Source organism: Acyrthosiphon pisum, chromosome A1 (genome assembly GCF_005508785.2).
Source record: "Acyrthosiphon pisum isolate AL4f chromosome A1, pea_aphid_22Mar2018_4r6ur, whole genome shotgun sequence".
NCBI classification, from domain to species: Eukaryota; Metazoa; Arthropoda; class Insecta; order Hemiptera; family Aphididae; genus Acyrthosiphon; species Acyrthosiphon pisum.
Genome location: NC_042494.1, coordinates 14,701,407 through 14,722,161, shown reverse-complemented (window position 1 = coordinate 14,722,161; position 20,755 = coordinate 14,701,407). Strand labels below are relative to the sequence as shown.

At 26.0% G+C, this 20,755-nt stretch overlaps 1 protein-coding gene across 7 annotated transcripts in view; it reads left to right on the top strand.

Moving 5' to 3' along the window:
* Positions 1-20,755, top strand: part of LOC100159651 (alpha-1,6-mannosyl-glycoprotein 2-beta-N-acetylglucosaminyltransferase) — a 65,897-nt gene that overhangs the window by 30,073 nt on the left and 15,069 nt on the right. Inside the window, exon 1 of one of the 7 annotated variants that reach the window (XM_029486714.1) lies at positions 3,708-3,732. The exons of 2 other annotated variants lie outside the window; for them this stretch is intronic. The gene's annotated coding sequence lies outside the window, so the exon portion shown is untranslated. Of the gene's footprint in view, positions 1-3,707; positions 3,733-6,215; positions 6,802-20,755 lie in introns of those variants that run through there. 4 more of the 7 variants (XM_029486716.1, XM_029486712.1, XM_008185939.3 and 1 more) reach the window with 4 other exon arrangements.

The following is a 20,755-nucleotide window of genomic DNA, read 5'->3' as shown; positions in this document are numbered from 1 at the left end:
TCGGATTTACATTCAAATGTATTATAGGAATTTATATGATAATCATGTGCCATAGCGATAGCGTTATGTTAACTTAATGAAAATACCTAATGCTATATAAAATATATCATAGTTAAATTATTGCCTATATTTATTGGACCGAATTGACGGAAAAGGAAACCTATAATATAATGATATTACCAATAAAATATTAAATAATATAGAACAAAATATTTTATAGTAAATACTAAATTAGTTACATTTTTAATATTTTTAAAATGATGACCAACAAAAAAATAAATCGGGGAATTTGGATATTTCTGTATAGTATAAGTTTGTAGTGTATCTGGTCATTGAGTAGGTCACTGTAGATAATAGTACCTAGTTATGATCTATGTTTGAATTCATTGATAAATCATTGTATACAAAAATAATATATTCCGAGCTAAAGAGCCTGGTAGTTTATAGCGTCTATTTCTAAAGATTGTTTGTGTTTTATACTATACAATTTACTTATACTGATAAAAAAATGCCCATTATTAACTCCGTATAGACCGTTTCTAAATTCAACGAAATGTAAAATTTATTTTGTTGAAAACATGCGTTTCGTACAATTTTCAAAGTACCAACTGATTAAATTGACTATTGGAAGCCATATAAATGTTGAACACATATGACTATAATAGGAGTATATTTTCTGCTCCATAATATGATGAAAGACATATTGTAATATAACAAATTACTATTGAACCAATGTGCATTCCGCGCTCCACTCAGAATCAGAAATGCATACTTATTAACTTGTGTGTGCTTGATAAAATATGTGTTGTAATGTCGGCATAAACATATAAAAACATTGGTAAAAATAGTTAATGAATGAATCGAATTAGCTATAGTTAAGATAATGATAATAATGAGTATTATTATTATTTAGCATTGTATATAGAACAGTTAGATAAACGCCATAAACTATACATAATAAATGATATGTATTTCATAAAAGTAAATCTTGTATTTACCTAACTAATAATTTTGTTTGATGATAATTATTATTATTATTATTTATTAACAAATAATAATATCTAATAGTAATATCTCAAAAATCGAACATACACAATTTATTAAATCATATTCGTTCTATTAGGGCAAAATGTAAACAAAATCAAATAACAACAGCCCCGTTTAAAGTTGAAATATGTTTTAATATTTATAGTTTCTACTCATATTTTACAGCTATATAGTGTAGTATCAAACATAATATTAATAAGTAGGTCCGTTATTGTTTACAAACACAATATATATTATGTAAAATATGAAAACAAATATAAGTTACTTACATAAACATGGTACCTATATATATTATGATTCCTACACATTATATTACCCATATTAGTAATTCGGTATGTTGAAGTGTAGAACTATAGTCGGCACGTTTTTAGTACCTTTATATGCAATAGGAATGTTTATATAATATTATATTATACATAATATTTATGGTGGCAATCGGCATCATCAAATGATAGCTACTCCAATAACTAGTAAATGCAGAAAACATATTTTAAAAACAAAAAAGTTCCATTATAGGTTTATTTATAACATCTCATAATATTATCTTCATCTACAAACTTACAACAAAACACAGCAGTCTGTAAATATCACAGCACAGGAAACAGGAAATTGTCATCAGATACATTTTAAAACTTACCTACATCATTTTTGTTTCTGGAACGTGTAACATAAATATCTAAATTGGTTTTACAACTATTTGTTTTTTTTATGTTGGTTTTCGGAAAATTGTTGTTGGAAAAATAAAAGAGCTAGAAAAGCTTCATGCAGCAACTCAATTGATTTATTAATATTTTACTTGTTTATTATTCCGAAGCTTGAACTTATCGGAGACTATTGCATGACAAGAACTATAAATATAAAATTTAATGTTAAATGGATATGCAATATTTTAATTACATTTTTTTCTAATTTAACATCCAATAAAAATCATTACCTTATAATGCGAGTTGAAAGTTTCCTTCGAAATATTTGTTTTTGAACAATGAATTGCGATCATAGAGCAATATAAATATGATTTTTATGCCAAAATAGTTACATGATTTAACTGTTAGTACCTATATGATTGGTTTCCTGACTACTTTTATTTGACTGATATAATATTTTATATTTATATGAATGTATTATTATCGGTTATAAACTTTTAACAGTTATACTCTTATTACTGGATTTGTGTACCTAATAATATTTGGATTTTTTTTTACGATTTATTAAACTACTTATTAATATTATTTAAATGTTTCGTATAATACGTTGTACAAATAGTTCAGCTATAGGTAATAGGTACCTATGTAATAATACTCAGATAAAATATCTAAACCAATGTCATGCATTTATGCGTATCGTTGTACCAGCTACTTGTATTTTTTGTAAAACTGTTATTGATTTAATTAGCCGGTAGGTATAAACTAAAAGATTTTTATCACTATATCGTAATTTATATAGGTAGTATGAAAATATGAAATATGAATACAAGGGAAATTTAATAACCATTGAAAATTTATATTTATGATATCGCAGATCTACAATCTACACTTGCACTAAATTATTACAGGGTGATCCATTTAAGTGCTTAAACTCACTATTTTGAAAAGTTTCAACTTTTTTGAAAATATTTTTTTTATATATACATATGATGATGTAGGTAATTTCAAAACAAATTTTTTTTTAAAAATATGATTTTTTATTTTTTTATAGGTATTTTTTATAATTAACTACTTGTCCGAAATCCAATCAATAAATTGATTATTTAACGTGGATACTTAAATGGATCACCTGGGTATTATAAAGTATATACCAACTATAAAGTCACATTATTCTGTAATATTATTAAATATAACAAATAATATACCAAATGTATGAAACCACTCTCGGTGTGAAATATATTGTATCAATGCAATATTTTATATTCTATACATAATATAAGACCGACAGACCACATATTAGGTGTATCAGTTATTATACAATAACCACGATCTGTATCATCGCTGGACCTTGCAATATGCATAATTTATGCTATAATATCTATATACATAATACATATATCCAATATTATGACAGAAAATTCAACGCTCTAGACCATAATTTTTCCCCCCTTTGATGAGTATATTACATACGAGTACCTATACGATCGTTGTTCCAATTATGTATTATATACACCGTTATGGAGTAGGCACGAACAATAGAATTTTCCCCTCTCCTTTGCAGTCTACACGCAGTTCGTGTAAATTATGATATTCTGTACCTACAACTTTTGTAGTTTTTTATTTTCAAAGAAATTCATCCCGGCCAAAAATAGTTGTCTATTTACTTATTATATTATATGGTTAGAATTGACGGTAAAAACAAATATTTAACTATTAATAGGTATAATGTAGCCTACTTCCTTAAATTATTTAATTTTGTTAATTTTTTTTTTAAAACATTCATTAATTATTATCTTTTATTATTGTATTATACACACTTTTAACTTTCAAGTACCTACCTCTATAGTGACTATACCTATATCATTTATTATACCTATATTCTATTCAAACATCGAACAGCTAGAAAAATTAATTGTTTCATTTCTATATTCATATTTACATATGGATGACTTCACTAACAAAATCATTACCTATACAGGCTACGTATTACAATATTGTGTATAAATTATTTAAGGCTTACATGTAGGCATCAGGTATTCAGGTAAGTGATAACTTAGAATATTTGTATTATAATATGTCGGTATAATATGATCCTTGCCTTTTAGTCTTTGTGTATGTTAATACTATAGTTAAGTTGATAAAACGTAGCTGTATTATTACACAGAAACGTCATTTATTGTTTTATACCTACGAAATGTATTTTAGTTTGTATAAATTTACATGACGTATCATTTTATATTTAGGTGATATAATTTGTACTATAAGACATAAGTACCTATAGATAAATATTATTTATTGAAACATAATTTCCAATGACATAATAAACACCCAACCCTACATTTTTAGCACGTATATAATAATAATTTATATTCCATATTATTATATATTATAAAATGTGACTCACAAATATGCTCATCCCTTTTTATAGTTTTCATACTTTAATGAGACATTTATTTAAATTCCGATTTGAACATATTTTCGAATACTTAATAACTTTTTATATTATTAAATCTAAACCTGTAATAATATAAAGTATAGTATAAACTTTTCTTTTTCAATTGAGAACGTCCCTTTTAGATTTTGAGCGGAGCGATGAATGTATTGATTTTACAATGATGTGCTATTTTTGTGTCTGAAGACACTTCTTTTTACAGTAGAATAAAGGCTTCGATTTTAACTCCAATATTTTTTTCTGGTAAGGAGCACTTTGGATACTAAAGGGAAAAAATCCGAGTAGTTTTCTTAATAACCAGGAAAACAAAAATAAAACGATAATATTTAGGTACGGAGTTTTTGACTAAATCGATTTTCTTATTTTGTTGTGATTCAAAAACGAATAATTGTAAGTATGATGCTTGTAATTTTAACTAATTGTGTATGAAATGTATAATATAGAATATTCTATACATGGTATAATTTCAAAAATATCTTCTTAATAATCTTTTTTAGCTATTTGTAGACATTATTTACATACCTATTAGTTTTAGATTTTGAGCGAAGCGATGAATGTATTTATTTTACAATGATGTTTGTTTTTTTTGCGTATGTCATTATCGTTTGGGGCAGTAAAACTACTTCGATTTTCTTCGACAGTATCTTGTTCGATGGGAAAGTGAATCTAGTTGGAGGTCTAAATTTAGAATTCCCAATAGTTCCCAAAAACACCGGGAAAAACATCATTTTGACCCGTTTTGAGCTGTTTACTCTAAAAATATCAATACAATTTTATTTGATGGGTCAAAAAGAGTGAAACATTAATACAGGACTCCTGATATATTCTGATATATTGTCACAATTACAGATGAAAAATATTATAAATACATAGGCACGTTTTTTTTATTATTAATTAAAGTTTAAATTTTAATTAAATTTATAAATTATTTAGGAATTAAAAATGTATAAAATGTTCTACTTTTATAGCTAAGGATTAACATTTTAAAACAAAGTTCCACGTGAACAGGTTAAACATAAATTACTTTATTCAAAATAATATCATCAAATATTATATCTAATATAACCTATCCTGACCGACGACCGTCTTCGCTCAGAATCGGTTTTCTTATACAATGATATTATAGGTAGGTATATCATTGAATTCAATTTTTACACAAGCCATTATACCAACACCCAGTTGCCCACCTTTTTTTTTTTTTTACTTTTTTGTCAATAAAACAATTTTCACTCAGTCAAATTGCTTGAAAATTGGATTCAAGGTTCCTTATAATTTGATATTATATCTATTAAAGATATTAAAGATACATTGGCTGGATTTTTTTTAAGCATTTAAAGTTAAAATTTGTCAAAACTTGAAACATTTTCTTATACCTAAAAATTTATACAATTTTCAATTTATTTAGTAAATTCTTGGAAATTTAATACAATGTTGTTCATAAATACTTCATTCTGAAACGTCTGAAACCAAAAAATCTAATAAATATATAAACACAGTTTGTTTATTTAAACATTTTTAGTTCAAATTCAGACGAAAGTTGATAGGTATTTAAACGAAGAATTGTAATTTTGTAAAATTAAATGTTTAAATTTGTTTAATAAATAATAGTTAACAGATTTTTGGACGTTCTTGTTGAAGTCCTGTAAATACACGGTTGATCTGATCCCTTATGGGTATTTTTTTTAAATATATTTTATTTAAATTAAAATATAATCATTATTTTATAGTAGCTTACTATTACTATGTATATATTTAATACAATAATTAATAAGTAGGTAAACGAAAAAAAACTAAAGTCGATTGTTATATTTTTTTGTGCTTTTCGAATATAATATTATAGATAGTATCATAAGTACCACCTATTTTCCAAGTATTTTCGTTTAATTAAGTAGTATTTTTAAGGTGCAGAAATGCAGAATCGATAAAATAAAGTGGTCATACTCGAACTTCAACTTCTCAAGTACAATGTATATTATTATAATATACTTTTGAATAATAAATTGCGCCCGTCGTTTATCCATCTAATAATTTTTTTTTCTATGGAAACATTATAATAGTATGATCTGAGTCAAAAGAAACAATATTAAACATTTAGCCAATAGGTCCTAGGTAACATTTGCACGGATCAACGGCTGTACCTATAACAAATTTCAAATTCAAGGTGTTTAATGCATATTATAGTTACTAACAATCGTGGATAATTCGTGTAGAAATAAATGAATTGGTACCTATAATAATAAATTATTATTTTAGTATTAGACTCGAGAATCGGTTTCCGTGAAGGTCTCCGTCGATGCGTTTGTAGGTCACACGCCGCAACCGGCCGCTTGGGGCACGTCGGTCAGCCGGCCGGGGCGGATTACGAGTCATCCACACCGCCGCGCCGGTGTTTATGTTTTTTTTACGGTGAACCTTTCATTTCGCGTACCAGTGATAGTCTTATCATTCTCGTGTGATCCGTCTGGTGCTCGTCGTGCTCGTCGTATCTAACCGGAATAATTTAAAACCATAATAATAATATTATTATTGTTACGATACATTAATTATTATACCTGTTAGTTTTATTTTTTCGCTTCGCCCGACAGTCGAAATGAAACGTTGAACGATACAACCGATTAATTGACTTCACCACACGTTGAATCGGACACGAACATGAAGGTATGCCAATCGCGTTTATAACGATTATTAGGTATCTATCTATTATACTTAGTTTGTGTAGCGTCTTACATTTGATTGAGGGTTGGTTGTCATACACTGTGTTATTAAGTAAGGCACCTATGCATTGTAAGGTCCTGATCATATTCACAGGGTGAATGTATAACAACACTACTAAACAAATAAAATCTGTACCATTATAATTGCAATAATAATATACAATAGGTAGTGGTCGTTTAATCAGGATACCTATTGATTAGTTATGAATTGTAGTTCTACACCATTGAATATCACAACAATGTTTATAATTGTATGTATAAATCTAATTTAACATAAAAATTTCAATTTAACTACCTAGATAAAATCTATGATGATATTATATTGATTTCTAAGACATGAATTATAATAGGTATTTATGAACTTATCTAAACTAACGAAAATACCATAATTTCTATTAGGTAATACTGTTTAGATGTCACTAATATGTATAATTATTATTTAATATTATGTTATTTATGTTCAACTTACATACTACTTGTTAAGAAAATATATATCTAAGCGTATTTACGTACCTATACATATAATATCAAGTATAATATATACCTAATACTGGAGTTCTATTAACAAATTAGATACCAACAACTTTGTTTTAAATTTAAAATATTTAATTTGTTATTGTAATTAGTATTTTTTGTGATATTGTTGAAAATATATAATCAACTAGGTAACTAATGACGAAGGGTAACAGTTTTAGTAATTTTTAAATGTTTTAGATAGGATTTTCTTACCTATCAATTTTTATTTACCTTATTAAACTAATAATATTATCTATATTAGAAATATATAACTTCTAATTAAAAAGTATTCATCATTATTAATCTTTATCACAATTTCGCTAAGTGTTTTTATAATTTTATATTGTAATGCAGAGCAATATATTATTGTTACCAAATTGTTATGACTGCCGTTGTAGCTGGCTGAACAATAATTACTTACTATATTATATCACTTATCAATGATACCTGATGATTCCTATAAAAGCAATGTAAACTCTATGGTATGTTATATGCTACGTGTTAATTAAATAAATTACTATTTGATGTAAGTAATCTTATAATTAAAAAAATTTAAATGTGTGTACCTTTGTCCTATGTTTTAAATTGGGTTTTATTATAAAAAATAAATACATAGATAATCAAACAAATATAACTATGTATTTAATACTTAGAAAAATAACAGATAAATATTTAAAATATTCATAATATGAACTTTACTAATAGCCAATAGGAGATACCAAGTTAATATATTATATATTAAATTAGGTATTTCATTTTATCTAGTTACATAAACCTAACCTAAACATTTAAATATCACGAAAGTCTCATTAATTTGGGGTTTTATTTAATGGAGGACCTAAGGAGGATAGCTTTCCACATGCCTTGACTTTTTTGTACCTATGTTAATTTAGTGGTCTGCATAGGTTATTTCTACATATTATATTTAAGGTTATTTTAGTTTTGATTAATTAATAAAAAAAAGATTAACTTAAACTGATTAGGTATAGGTACCTAACTTTTAACTGGCCAGATTAATGAATAATATTATTGGGTACTAGATTAATACTAATATTTACTTAATAGTTTCTCTAATATATTTATGTTCAATAATTTGATTTGATGCAAGCTTTTACCTGATCTGCCCGAATAACCAATAATAAATAAATACTAATTTCTACTGTAAACTTTAACCAATGGCAACTATTAATAAATAAAAATAAAATTTCCAATTTCCATCGTGAACCTCAATATCCCTGTTTGAGCACCTCTTTAAAATGTGAATTTCAGCAAATCCTTTCTTATTGCACGGTGAAAATATGAGAAGAACCTCTATTCCAAATTTCAAGTTCGTACGTTGCGTAGTTTTTGAGTTACAGCGATCAGTGACTAAGTGGTATTTGGATTTTATATGTATAGTCGTATATATTTAAAAAAAAGTGTAGCGTGCTAGATTAATACCAGGTATACCGTTTTTAAATTGTTTTTATATTACCTATATCAACACTTACACAAATTAAGTAGATATTCTCTGAGATATTCAATATAACATTTTATGATAATTAATAAATGTAACTGTTAAAAACAGCTAAATTGGGCATAGTTTTAGTGAGTTGATGGGTGGGCGGGTGAAGCCTCTCATGTTAATGTAAGGTGTATTTAAAAATTTTAAATCCTCCTCCCGTGAGTTGAGCTTCAAATATGTCATTGTTAGAATTAAGCTACCTAAATATAAATTTGAATAAGAAGTACCTAAGTACCTACTATGAAATGTTTTTATAATTATATTAATCCTAAATAGTAAATACTAAACTAAATATAGGTACCACATTTTGGTATTCAATAGTCAATACCTATTACCTATGTAATTTTTAGTGTTACCAGAATATGACATAAGGCATAGGCACTACTTGAAACTGAAATAGTAACTATTTCAAGGACAATACATTTATTTTTTAACTCAGAGTTAAACTAATAAGAATTACTTTTACGCAAAGACCAATGGCCCCAGAAGATGGCTGACGATAATAGATACTCAATTTGATTTGTGTATTTAATATACCATGACTGTTAAGTTAGTGATGTGGAAAAAATGGGTACCTACCTATATGTATTTTTCTTGTTGGTATTCTACTCTATTTGGTACAATTACTTATGTTTTTTGTCTCTTGGAAAATTTCATTAAGTTTGTATTATACATATTTTCCATGTTTCATTATTCAATGTACTTATATTCTGTTGTTTGTATCATTGTTGTTTAAAATCCCTGTGGCGATTTTTTTTAATTAGTCATCTGTTTGATTATTGTTTTGTTTTTTTTAAGAATCAACATCTCTTGTTGCCATTTTGTTATTACTTTTTATTTTGAAAAAATATTGTTCTTTAAGTAGGTATAACTAAGACATAAAATGTTGTATGTTGCTTATAGTTATGTTATTGTGTGTATCGTAAAATCATAAATGTAATAAGCAGTCAACAATTTAAAATTAGTTTATGACTTGCCTAATTAGCACGTATAAAAATGTATTAAACTATACTAAAATATATATAATTTAATAAGATAGTTTTCTATTTGGGCTTATTTTATTTATTTTTTAAATACTAAACAGCAATTTTAGTTTCTAACAGAGTGAAGGAGTGATTGATTTTTCAATTATCTGTTGTTTTTTTTCGAAAATAATTTCAATTTTTAAGGGTAGACAATTATTATACGTTTGATCCTCACATATTTAGATTTCCTAATTATGAAAAAAAATTGTACTTATAAGTTGTTTTAAAATAAATTCTATACATTTTCTATAAGTTTTCAAAGAAAAAATGAAAATATGAAGACATTCGTGATTAAGCCATATCTGGTATAATTTTCGATAAATCGAGGTTTGCTTTAATTCATTTTTCAGAGGGAATAATAAAATTATCACATTCAAAATTATAAAATAACACCCTTTGTCTCTTAAGACCACTTTATATTATCCATACACCGTGCCGAGCAAAATGATACTAGTGAGTAGTGACCGATAAAGAAATCGCTGTCTTGATACTTTTTTAGAATTAAAAGGGTAATCCAAGCTAAGTGTTATAAATAGGTGGCTTCTTAATCACGTACCTAACTCCAATTTATGTTCTTCTATCCCTATATCACATATACGATATACCATATATAATAATATTATATAAATATTTATATATACCATAAATATACATTATACGTATATCTGTACAGATAGTTAGTACACCTATATGGCTAGATATTTCTATTAAAAAAAAAGAATTAAATATGAGCCACGATAGATTTTATTTGACTATTTATTTTTTCTATTTTGGTATGCGGTAATATTTAGAGCAATAACTTTGAAAATAATCAGTATATTCAAAGTAAAGACGTAAATATTTTGGAACAATTTTAAAATTAATAGTTGAAACGAAATTTTAGAATGATGTTATAGGTGCTTCCTAAATGTTTTGTGATTTATCTTTCGATTGGAAATGTACAGTTTAAATTACGCTAAAATGTATTTATTCTACGACAATGTTTTTCTTTAACATTTGGTTTCTATAGGTACAATGACTATTGACTAGATATTTTTAATCTTTCAGGTTATTCATACCATATTGACATATCGTAAGTTGTAATCAACTATAGTTTAGGTCTTGATGCTTGATAACGAAATTACTAATCATTATCTTGAGTCCATTTTCGCTCGAATACTCTTACATACAATATACCTAATAGCAGTCTTGTAAAAAATACTTTTGAAAAAGTATTAAGATACTTTAGTTACTAGTATTCGAAAGAAAAAGTATTAAAAATACTATTATAAAAATGTATTTTACGAATACTCACAAAGTATTTGAATACAAATACAAGTATTTTTTTTTAATTGTACGCTATATAATATAAATGTATAGTGTACACCAGTATTATAGGTACCTATTTTGTTACTACTTATCATAGATTTTAACAATTACTATAACATGTCTGACTATTTAGAGATATATACCTACATGTTCATATGTTTCATTCTGCATTCAGATATATTTCAACTAATATTGATTAAATTTGAGAGAAAAAAAAAACTAAAGAGTGGTATTAACTATTAATATGGAACTATTTTAAATTATTAGATTTTCAATTTGCTTAAAAAATTCCTATATAGAAACCATATAAAATTTGATGTGGTATTTTTTAAATTTTAAATATTGTTATTACCTACTTTTACTATACAAAAACATAATATTAGTTTTCAACGAAAAAATATTATTTTTACTGTTGTAAATTTTTTTGTAAAAAATAATAAATTGAAATTAATAAAACGGAATTTATGGTATTTTAATACAAGTATTTAAATTTTGCTGAAAATACTTTTAAAAAGTATTCAAAATACTTTAAAAAATCCATAAAAGAATCGTATTTAAAATACCATATAAATACTTTAAAAAGTATTTAAATACAAGTATTCGAATACTTTACAAGACTGCCTAATAGTTGTTATAACGTCCTGCCTGCAGCCTATCAATGTCCGATTCTACCTTTTAAAAAATGTTTTAATATTTTTGTGAGTTGAGACACAGAATAGATGAAATTTCATCTATTCTGTGGTTGAGATATCTATGCTTTGGAAGAGAAAGTAAGTGGGGTTACCTATATTGTTTTGATAAAAAATAATTTCAACAGTTGTAACTTCATTGATTTATTCATAATTCAATTATATAAGTATAGTTGTTATAATATATAGATACTTCTCAATTCTTTTTTCTTGTGTTGTAATTTGATAAATTGAATATGGTTATTTTTATAAAATAATAAATTATAAATTGAATGTATAAATAGGTAAAGACATCATTAAACATATAATATTTTTCATTGTACTATTGTTAAATATTGAATATATTTTGATTTATCATTTTTATTACGAGTTATTCAATGGTTCAAATAAACTCATCAAATAACTTATGAATGACAATCTAAAGTCTTCATGTTTTTTTTTTTTATATCTATATTACCTATGTAATTTATTTCATTGGTTCAATATTAATATTATACTTAAATACTTACTTAATATGTAAAAAAAATGTTGTCTTTTAGTAAAAGTATGTAGGTACATATTTTAATATATTGCGACACGTCTTATTAAATAAACACTTATTATTTTGAATAATTTAACTTTTTTGGAACATATAAGATTCATACAATTCTGATAATTTATTTTTCCCTTATTTCTAACGGTGAATTAATTTTAAATTGTTAACAACGTATCTATATTATATTTTAAATCTCATAATCCAAAGCAGAATACTTATATTAAAATGGTGACGTATAAATATCAAGTCTTGGTGTGAAAAATTAAAAAATGGATAAACATGTAAGGTGTATGGACGATATTTTAGACAATTTTCAAGAAAAGTTTGTAATCCTTACCACTATACCGCCCTTTGAATTTTAAAACGCCCGTTAATAAAGTAAACAATAATTACTTTGTTCAATATTTGATATTATACATCAATATATAATATAAAAGTATTATGCTTGATATTATTAAATACAAAATGTATGATGATTGTTATTTTTTTGAAACCATTTCTAAATAATTAAAACTCTTATTTAGGTTTCCAAATTATGTTGAATTTTCAGTATTCCTTTAAAACTACCATGTGCAGTGTTTAATCAATCTTTGTATTTGATTAATACATTCAACCATATAGTGTAAAGTCAATTACAGTAAAGCGGGTGGGATGAAAATAAAATGAAAATCGATTGTCCACGGTGTACTAATTTATTATTTGTTATTATACCGGAAAGCCGGTTAATTGATTACCTCCTACAAATTACTTGAATTCCTGTGTTCTTTCTTCAGTCGATGACAACTGCTATTACTATACACTGTATAAGACCTATAATTGTAGAGACCTTAAACTATTACTTTAATCGCAAATCTTATGAGAACCATTTTTACGGCTTCAGAAGTTATTGAATCCTAACAGATGATGTGACAGTCGATGATTTAACCAGTATTTTTTGTACGTCTATAAAATAATAAATATGTTTTTGAGCCTTTGACATATAAAGTACAAAAGGGATATTTTTCGTAATAATATTTTACTGGGTTGGCCACTATTTTGTGGTTACAATTTAGGCGGGCGTGGCCTGGTAGAGAGCTGTTTATATGAGATAAATTATTATTTTTATCTCTTTACTGGAAAATTGGAAATGCTTTGAAAGTTAAATTAGGTAAGTACTAATTAATATTTTGAAACATTCTTAAATTAGTTATTTCATATTTATGATATAATGATTCATATTAATGTTTTACTTCATTCCACAATACACAATACATACAATTTTGTATCTAAAGCTAATTTAAATGATTATTTTCAAGTTTGTAAATATTGAATATACCTACTAATTATTCACTAAACGAGGTACTTTGAATGTGCATTATTATTTTTATTTGTCTACTGAATTAATACACGTGTATAGCGTATACGTGTTTAATGTATATAGGTTTAATGTATAACCTACATTGGAAATAGGTAAATAGTTTATGTTTTAAAAAATTACTAACATATATTTTGTAAAGTAAATAATATGTTAATATGTTTGTTTAAATTTACTGTTCCTGTAATATTATTTATAATAATTCGAAATTATGTTGGCATAGGCATGGTTAACCTAGAGGAACGTTGTGGTTTTACCATGATGCATGTATATATATAATATTACTTAATTGACAATCATATATTTTATGTACCAAGATTTATTTCCTGTCTTTTATGAAAGGCTGATCTAACTATATAGTTAAACCATTGTGGGATTACATATGCAAGTAAAATAGGTAAATACTAAATTTATAATCGATTTTCTCAATTTCAAACATCTCGCAGACGCACAATGGTCTGATATATAATCTTTATGTTGAAATCAAGTAATAAAAACTCATTGTTTACAACCTAAGTAAATATAAATATAACACTCCGTAAAACACTCAATAGAAATACAAGTAATTAAAATGGTTATCGGTGTGCAATAATATTAATTTTTTTAAACTAATATTTATGAGTATGTTACCTCGTAGTAGTAGTACCTATATTTTGTATATAATTTATTTTAGTATATCATAATATAATGATAATATTATAATCGCGTATTTAAATTTCTCATAAATGTGTCATAACTAAATTTACCAATTTTCCGGCTATGGCACTATTTAATAACATTATATAGCCTTTGATTTACAATTCACTATAACTATTTTTAATGTCGATCACAATTTATTAAACTCATTTTTGTCCTTAATATCAATCAATCCATCTCACTTAATTTTTTTTAATTTCACATCAGTTTTTGAGTTATGTTGAAGAATATTGCAAATAGGTAGATCTTGAAGTTTACCTAAACATATTTTATTTTAAAATAATTTGTTCAAGTTATTGATTCTTTGAGTCTAAAATACTAGAGTTTTGTTTTTCTTTAAACCATTTTTTTATACTTAGGTTATTTTTATAAGATTATGTTCACAGTAATAGTGTATAGACAAAAATTGTTTGAAGTTTTATCTTGCGGAAGTTGTAAAAATAGATTTTTAAAATGTTAACTACACAAAAGAAAATAATTTGATATAGTTATAGAACCTACAAGTAGATTTTATTTATCTGTTTTTTACACAAAAAAAATCAAAACCAGCTTGTTCTAAACTTTCGAAATATTGGGATTCGTTGATCGGTGATTACCTACATATTATACCTAACTGAGTTCTTATCTAATGTCATTGATTGTAAATTCTAGTATTTATAATCAACGCTAATATGTTAAATATATTTTATATTCATCACTTATTCTATATTTATTCATCGTTTCAGAAAATGTAGAAATATAGTTAATTATTGTATAATAATACAAATATATTTATTATAATTATCAAATATATCTGCCGTATAAATAACAAACATAAATCTAAAATAAATATTAAATAGTTTGGAGTACGAAAACGGAATCGAGATTTCCACCGGCAGCTAATTGGCCCTGAAAAGTATACGATGGACGAAAAGTACCCTAATATTCTCATAACTATTTTTTTTAAATTTTTAATTCGATGAAATTGTTTTTTTTTTATTATTATTTAAATAGGTATATTCAATCTGTTTATAAATTAAAAGCAATAAGTAATTATAAGGATAACAAAGACAAGGATATACAAACATGATTGTTACGAACTAAAATAACAATGTAATAGCTGCGTTAGTGTATTACAATAACTTTATTTACCTATATTTAATTTATAGCGTGGAGAATAATTTTTATTTGGTTATATTAATATGGGTTGATCGATTTAACTTAGACACTTGAGTGTCATTATGCGTAGGTATTAAACCGGTCATCCTGTATTTATTATAAATATGAATTTAATATGATTGTTGAATAATAGTCTTTTTTATAACGCCTTTATTTTTTAAAATATTATAGTATTACTCAATTATAGCAATAAATACCCGGGAAACGTCTTATACCAACCAAGCTATATATATATATATATATTATATTGACTAGGTAATTTTATTTAGCGTGTGTTATACATGCGCTTCTAAAAAGGAGTAACCGGTTTGTTAACTGCATAATAATACAGTGTATAATGTATATTAGGTATATGAAACAATTTGTGAATTGAAAATTACATCAACTGCAAATAAATTTTATTTTTTGAAACAAAATTGTAGCTTAACTATAATAGTAATAATATTATAATAACTATTGTTATATACAGGGTGATTCACTAAGCATGCTAACTCCCATTTTCTTTTAATAATACATTTAATTCAAATTCTGATTTTTAAAAATTTTAAATATACTTAAAAACCATATTGACCAGTTGAATATGTTTGGTGAATAATTTTGTATATATTAATATATTAATATATATTTAATATATTATAATATATTATATTGTTATAATTATTATTGTTAGGTGGTAGCAAAGTTGGTATAGTGACATGGCATTAACTTCCATAAAAACATTTTTGTTTTTTTGGACATAAAAAAAAAAATAAGATAATTATTGGTATTATATAAAATTATATCATTAAATTCTATTGGAAGGTTTAAACTTAATAAAAGAAAAAATATTACATGTACATAAATAGATCTGTTCCGACTTTAATTTAAAGCTTTTATTCCTATCAAATCGTAGTATCTTGAAATTACTGGCTGTATACAAATATTGAATTTAATAAACAACACACTCTGGTTATATTTGCAATTGAATACCTAATAATACTTGGAATAAAATAAAAATAAATAAGATTACAGAATAGAAAATATTTAAGATAGAAATATTTTTATTAAAATTGTAAAACAAAACGCAGTAAACCGTAAATAATATTACTATTTTTTAATTTTAAAAAATTTCACATTCTATACTTAACTATACCTAGATTATTTGAAAAAAATAAACTTAAGTTCATGGGATATAGGTGAGAAGTAACTCCCCATTAGTAGCCCCTCTGAAAGTAAGACAAGTATAGTATAAAAAACAATTTATAAATAATATCATAATAATCCACTATATCCAACATATTCGAAAATCTAAGGACATAACCTAATTATATTTCAGTTTTGGTTGATATTTCAAAGTTATTATTGATCTAAAGCCTTTTGAACAGTCTCCCGCGATATACATATCCTTAATTTGTTCGTCTTCTCTACTTTGGGCTCGCATTTTTTAAAATAGAGTGGTTTTTTTGGTTTACATAGGGTATAATATTATATGGTTTATTATTTTCTATTATCTGTTTGTTTCACGTCTGTTGACTCAAAAACTTAATTGAAATCAGTATTCGATCACAGAAATAATTTCCACCGAAACAATAGCTGTAGATACAGATAAGTCTTTCATCATTGTCAGTTGTCACAATAGTGAATATTACTTCTGCTTCTGCTTATTTTAATTTTTTAATACTCTAGATATAGATATTACGTGTATTGTACATGGGATTATATATAATCATACCATAATATATTTGAAATATAAAAATATCTAACGTGTTATTATTTTTTTTTTTAAATTACTTTTATGTAAATCATAATAAAATATAGGTATAGAAACTTTTAAAATAATATATTAATATAATATTACATAATTACATTCAAAATTAACTTTAGCAATTACACACCAAAACACTGTGTAGGCACTGTGTATTATAATATATAATATATTATGTATATCTACATGAAAGTGGATTAGTACGTCATATTATAATATGTTCATTAATCATTCATGAAGTGCTTAGTAAAATTAAAAATAGTATTTAAAATATATTTCATATTCTGAGCAGATGGTTTTAATTTTAAATGTGTTTTTTGTTTGTTTGTCTCTTATAATTTTTAGGGTAAATGAGTGTCTATACAAATGTTTTAGTAGCTCATTAGACTATATTTAGATTTAAAATTTAATTCTAATGATATTTTAAATACCATGACTTTTTTGTAATTCTGTAGTTAAAGAATTAAAATAAAAATGATTTAAAAATTTTATGAAAAACTTAGATTATTATCTATAGCAATTTATCAGTACCAATGTACGGTATAGTGTATGGTATAGTGTATGGTTATTAAAACCATAAACTAATTTAAAAAAAATTCTTAAGTTTTTTGTTTTATATTTTAGGTTTTGACTATTCATAACTATGCTTATTTCCAACTATGAATGTAACTGCAGCTGTTATGCGGACTATACGTCAAATAAATACGCATACGTCTTTACTATTTATCATGTTGTAGGTAGCATAATTTAATTATATGTGGTATAACCAGTTAAAGATCTAAAATATTTCTAGAAATCAAACTGATAATGGTAACATTTCTAAAAACGTATAATAATTAAGGAGTAAAATACTTTAGACTTTATATTCAAAATCTAAAAATATAAGGACAAGCATTTTTATAGCGTTAAGGTGCATCGTGCGTATTGTCAATAGTGGGGGGTAAAATAATGACTTATTGAATTTATGTAAGATTTAGAAACTGGTAGTCATTGTGAAAGACATATTTTTTTTATGCAATTTGAGCATGAGAGCGTACCTATAATATCAAAATAACGCCACAAACGGTTTAAGTCTTAACGCGCATTTCAATTAATTAGGTATGAATTGCAGCTCGACACCGAAGACCGGGCGTTGAGTAATCATCTCGCTTGGGTCATCTCAGAGCGTAAGCCAGTGCAGTGTAATTATTATAATAATAATTATTTTTTACTATTGATTATCATTTATTATAAAATTCTCATTTTAAATAAATTACATTTAATTTACAGTGTAATAAAAACACCTAACAGCTTGCATTCCGTCAGGCGTTGGTCTGTTTTATTTCCGTAGCATCCTCTTGATCAAATTGTAGAACTTAAACACGAGCAAAGGTACCGATACCATTATACTTTATTTTTATAATCATCTGATTATAAAGTTAATCCTCATAAATAAAAATAAAAATTACAAAATCACCCTGCAGTATAGATATATTATTATCGATTGAGTGCAGTCCGTTTTTTAACTACAACTTTTCGTGTGTAGTTCTAACGTATTACGCAGCTTATTAGAATGTTACGCTGCATAGTAGCGCTATTATAACTTTCGGAATATATATCGTATCATAATATATACCGGGTGATTTTTTAAGCATGATTATTGTTCACTTCCATTTTATCCTTTAATTGTTAAGTTATTCAAATTCTGAATTTTAGATTTTAAACGAAGCAATGAATATATTGTTTTATAATAAGGTGTGTATGTGTGTTTTTTGTATTTGAAGTCGCCTTTAGAAGCAGTAAAAATGCTTTAACTATCTACTTTTAGGGTAGTTTCTGGTTGAAATGTAATTAAATATTGGAACTTTGGAGTTTTAAAGTGAAAATTCGCACTACTTTACAAAATAATTAGATCAATAAAATTATAAACTATTGTATAATATAATTGCGATGTCAATGGCAAAAATTAGATTAACCTACATGTATTACTAGTAGAAGCTCTGCAGAATCATTTTCATATGCAATATCGACAATCATACGATTTACCATTGAATTATAATTTAACACATCCATTACAGTGACCTACTCAATGACGAAGTACACTTGAGTCCTACAATAGGTACCTATATCAAAAAGAGAATTTCCTAGGTTAAAAAAAAACGATGTGGGTACCTACTTACGGTTGTATTTTAAAATAATTCGATTATTTTTTCTATATCAAACTTTAAAATAGTACTCGTATGTAGACAAAAAAAATTATTAATTGAAAACCTCTTTAACTGTACATTTTTAAGGTGGAAATTGGGAAGTTATCGTTTGAAATAATAATTTTGTATTGCCACAGACACTCCCTAAATGGCTTAAAATATATAAGCAGAAAATATAGCCCCTTGACTCTTATTATACTTAAATATTTGATAAAATAATTTTACCAAATGCACAACTAAAGGATACAATGTGAATGAGCTTGCTCGGTGTAACATCCTATATCACTGAGATAGATAAGATATATCTTATCTATCTCATCAGTGCCCTATATATATGATATAGTAAATGATAACATATAATCTAACATCAGTGATCGGCAGACGGTGGTGGCGTCGTCTGTCGACTTTTGCCATCGCCGCAGCGGTGTGGTGAGGACATTCGTGCAGTTTGCAGTGCACGCCGCGCCGTCGAACAATATGCGCGTAGATTTACGCTGGTGGCGGCGGCGAAGACGAAGACGGTGTGCTGAGTTATATTATATTATTATATACATTGAACTGCTGGGTTGTCGTGACAACGGTTGTTTGGAACGCTGCGCCGCTCGCGAATTCGGCTAGGGGTTCAGGTGCAAGTGGAAGGGTTGGTCGAGGTTGTGAGGAGGGGGTGTTTCCAGGTTTTGTACGCCCGGCAAGCGTTAAACTGTCCGTGCACGGGGTTCAAATGCAAATTTCTCTAGTTGTTTTACCCCCTTCATCCCCCAATCAAAGCGATATCTCAGCCTTCCTGACAATGACAGAGGTCAGACCGCGAAATAATGTTCTTATATATATTATTATATTAGCAGGTGTAAACAGATAGGTATATAATATCACACACCAATATAAAACATTGTTTAGGTGAATTTTGTTTTACAGCTTTGTTCGTTATTATACGTCACGAGGTAAATAACATTGATTTGATTTTTACAAATAGGTATAAATTATGATGATGCATAAAAGTTGTTATATAGAAGTCCAAATTTTGTGAATTTGCGTATTTGTTACGTTTCTATAATTTTACTGTTTTTAGAAATTAATGTTGTTGATAATCATAAGCGCATGTCCCATAGATCTACGTTCGTCTAAATTATAGATTTTCTACTTTTTAATGTGATTAGCCCCGAATAAAAAATTTAATTTTGTC